This window comes from Vombatus ursinus, unplaced genomic scaffold (assembly GCF_900497805.2).
Source record: "Vombatus ursinus unplaced genomic scaffold, bare-nosed wombat genome assembly UNPS02014833.1, whole genome shotgun sequence".
NCBI lineage: Eukaryota > Metazoa > Chordata > Mammalia > Diprotodontia > Vombatidae > Vombatus > Vombatus ursinus.
The window spans coordinates 8,100,861-8,104,865 of NW_020954611.1; the positions used below are offsets into that span (position 1 = coordinate 8,100,861).

Genomic DNA, 4,005 nt, shown 5'->3' on the forward strand with positions numbered 1-4,005 from the left:
CTGACTCCTTCCTACCTTTACAGTCTTCTCACATTTTACTCCTGCCATATTTTATAACCTAGCAACACGGGCCTTCCTGCAGTTCATCCCACACAGCACCCCATCTCCCAAATCCCAAACTTTTCTTTTTCACTGACTGGCTATCCACCATGCTGTTCCTCCTCATCTCTGACTACTGACCATCCTAGCTTCCTTAAAGTTCAGCTCAAATCCCACCTTCCGGGGGAGGCTTTTCCCACACTTTCTCAGTCTGTCTGTCCTTCTGTCTTTCTGTCTCTCTGTGTCTCTGTCTCTGTCTCTGTCTCTGTCTTTCTTGCTGTCTTTCTCTGTCTGTCTCTCTCTATCTCTCTCAAGTTGGGACTTAAAGGAAGCTAGGGGTAGCTAGTCGACTCAGTGGATAGAGCACTGGGCCTGGATTCAGGAAGACTCAAGTTCAAATCTAGCCTCAGACACTCACTAGCAGTGTGACCCTGGGCAAGTCACTTAACCTCTGTTTGTCTTAATCCACTGGAGAAGGAAATGGCAAACCACCCTACTATCTTTGCCAAGAAAACCCCAAATGGGGTCACAAAGAGTCAGACATGACTGAGACAATTGAGCAACAACAAATCACTTTAACAAATGCTTATTGAGGGGGTGTCCGACATGGAGATGGACCAGCTGCGCTCTTGGTAGGCTGGCCGAGGCAGGTGCCATGGCCCTGATTGAGGGGGTGGGGATGAGGTGACTGTCCTTTTGGGGGCACTCCTCTGTCTCCTGGTGCTGGGCCTGGCCTGGATCTCTACACATACCTCAGAACAAGGTGATCCACTGTCGCAGGACTCAGGGACCCCCTCTCCAACACAGTCCAGAGAGGCTGCAGTATCCACAGTCAGCTACAGCTAGGATGCTTCAGGATATGAGGCCCCCACACTGAGACACCAAGTACCAAAGTTAGAGTCAGAGCCTGGCACAGTATCCCCAGAAGCACCACCTCCCAGGCTCAGCCAAGACCCTCGGTGCTTAGGCCGAAGTTCCTCAACAATTCTGAGCAGGTGGCTAGAGCCTGGTGCCAGGATACCATCGGCTCCTTGAAAAGGACCCAGTTTCCAGGCCAGGAACACCAAGTTCGACTCATCTACCAAGGGCAGCTTCTAGGAGACGATGCCCACACACTGGTTCACTCCCAACTGCGCTCCACTGCCACGCGGCCGCCAGGGCAGGCCCCCAACACCTCGGCTGCCCACCGGGGTCAGAGACCGGCCCCTCGGGGTTGCGAGTGGGCAGTCTGCTGCTACCCCCCCCTGCTTCTCATGCTGACGCTGCTTTGCTACTGCCAGACCCAGTACCCACCCTTCTTTCCCCCAACCGCCACCCTAGGCCTGGCCGGCCTCGCCCTGCTGCGCAGTCTCCTGGCCTTCGCAATGTATCGCCGCTAGTGCCTGCCCAAGGCCAGGACCAAAGCCAGCCCGGATCCCATTGCCCGCGGCACAGCGGGAGCCGCTGCCTCCCCCGCCCCGCAGCTCGGCCATGCCTCCTTCCCCTGCCTTGGAGCCCGGCTCTTGCAGAGAGAGCTGCGGGTTGTGACCAGCACTGCTCCCGGCTGGCTCCCACCCCCCACTGAGAGCAGCTGTTGTCCCTGCCTGGGGGTGCAAGGCTCGCCCAAGCCTTTGGGCCCCCCGAACGCCCAGCCTGCCCATGCGCCGTGAGAGTTGCCAATGACCCCCCAAGAGTGGCTGTGCCGCAGCCGGCCGGGGCTCGCTGGGCAGGACCGTGCCGCCCTCTGGTTCTTTGCATAGATTTCTATTAAACAAAAATGTGAATTCCCAGCAAAAAATAAAAATAAAAAGAAATGCTTATTGACTGACAGCCTCACTGTGCATTACTCTCTTGTATTCTGTGGACCAGCCAAACTAACCATTTCTCTATTTCTCAAACATGTCACTCAATCTCCCATCTCCATGCCTTTGCATTGCCCATCCCCCATGCCTGGAATGCACTCTCTCCTCACCTCCACCTTATAGCATCCCCTTTTCCTTTAAGACACAGCTCAAGTACCACCATCTACCTTCTTCTACACTTCCCTCAAGGGATTAGTGTCTTCCTTCCCTTCCTTGAATTTATTTTGTATTTCTTTGTATTACTTCTGCATAAACGGAAGTATTTGTCGTCTCCCCGATTGAGCATAAGATCTTTGAGTGCGGGATTGTTTCTTTTATCTATTCATTCATTTATTTGTTTATTCCTCACCCCCACCTGCATTCTCTAAACTAGTGCCAGGAACATAATTAGTGTTTCACAAATACTTGGTTAATTGATTGTTTGAGTCCCGGCTCTGAATCCTAAAATCTGCACCATCTTAAATTTTAGAGATGGCTTAGATGCTGAGAACTTAAAAGTCCTGGATGTTGGGTCTTTGGTAAGCTCTGTGCTCCAAAAGTCTGCCAGAAGGATTTGTAAGTGATCTTGTTAAGCATGGGTTTTTGTTTGTTTTTGTTTTTTGTATTTTTTTTTTCATAAGGCATCCTGTCCAAAGGACTGAAGCAGAGTCCACACAGAGCCTGTTGGGTTTGTATGGCGTACAGAGCACAGTTTTTTCCAGGCCACCCACAGTCATGAGGCCCTCAGCACCAGGATGGAGGACAGCAAGGGTGGAAAGGCAAGGCAACTGCTTTCATTAACTGGTTCCTTTTATCTGGAAACCCTCCTCTCCCTATAGCCAAGTAGCTAGTCAGACAGCATGTTTTGCTCAAATATCTGTTTGCTCAAATATCTGTTTGCTCAGCTTGTTTCAACATCAAGGCTATATGCCCAGGATAGGCCCCCTTCTCATTTGAAACATTATTTCCTCCCGAGTAGTAATTTGCAAGTTGCAATGCAAATCATCTGAATGGATAATGGGCCTCAGTTTATTCCTCTATCAAAGGAGGATAATCCCACCTTGCACTTCCTTTCTCACGGGGCTGTTCGGAAGAAAGCACTCTGCAAAACCCGAAAGGTTATAAAAATATGAGTTGTCACAGACACCATCAACAATCCATCCAATTTAGTACGTTTAAGGTTTGTAATAATTGAACAAGATGCTGCCCCTGGTTGTTAGGAATGTTATTAGACCCAACTTTACTCCAGTAGGGCCGGTCCACGGCGCCATGGAACACAGGTTTGACCCAGCTCCTCATTCTCTCCTGTCTGGCGGCTTTAGGCCCTCTTTTGTCACATCTGTATGCATAGTTGGAGAACCACCAGTTTGTCTCTAAACAAAACTGAAGTCTTCAGGCTTTGGAGTAATTATCAGGCCTCATTTCTTTCCAGAGAAGCTGACTCCAAGTCCCATAGTAGACTGATTTACAGAAAATCTTGGTTACTTTGAGGCCATGAGTAGCACCCGTTACGGGCTGTTAAGGGGTCCCCTGAACTTGTCTTTTTGAGCTGCCATGTTTTTCAGAAACACTGGACCTAGAGCATGCAGGAGGCCCTGACGGAGGCCCTGACACATCAGGGACAAAGTCCCTTGCAGCTGATATAATTTGCTGTTTGCACCCCAAGCTGAATTCCCTTGGGAGGCAAGGCAGGCACCAACCAGTCTGTGCCAGGCTGCCATAAGGCTTGTGCAGCTGGGTCCTCTGCAGATAAGCAGACCCTCCTACCTTCAGAGTCTAACGGTTCCCAAGGGAAAAGAATTCGGCTTTTGCCATGGCCCTGCCCCTCCCCATCGGGAATGGTTGCGTCCCTTTCCCACCTTTCCCCTCCCATGCCATGCCACCTTCCTGTTTTCTCCTCCTCCTTTGGTTGGACTGCCATAAATAAGCAAACTTCTGTAAGGACTGGGAGCACTTTGGGCTCCACATCAATGTTCATTTCTCTTGTGATAAACTTGGTTTTCACATAAGTCTCTTGACTTTTTGATTGCCTGTTGACACACCTACTGTTGGGAGCTAACGTTTCCAAATGAGCCATTTTCTCCTGAATTTTCCTCTCTTCTCTCTTGCAGGTGGTGGCCATTTCAACATCGGTGGCAGGTCAGTG

General features: G+C 50.4%; 1 pseudogene; it reads left to right on the forward strand.

The window, feature by feature from the left end:
- Nucleotides 1-694: 694 nt before the first annotated feature.
- Nucleotides 695-1,418, forward strand: LOC114026166 (annotated as a pseudogene).
- The last annotated feature ends 2,587 nt before the right edge of the window (nt 1,419-4,005 follow it).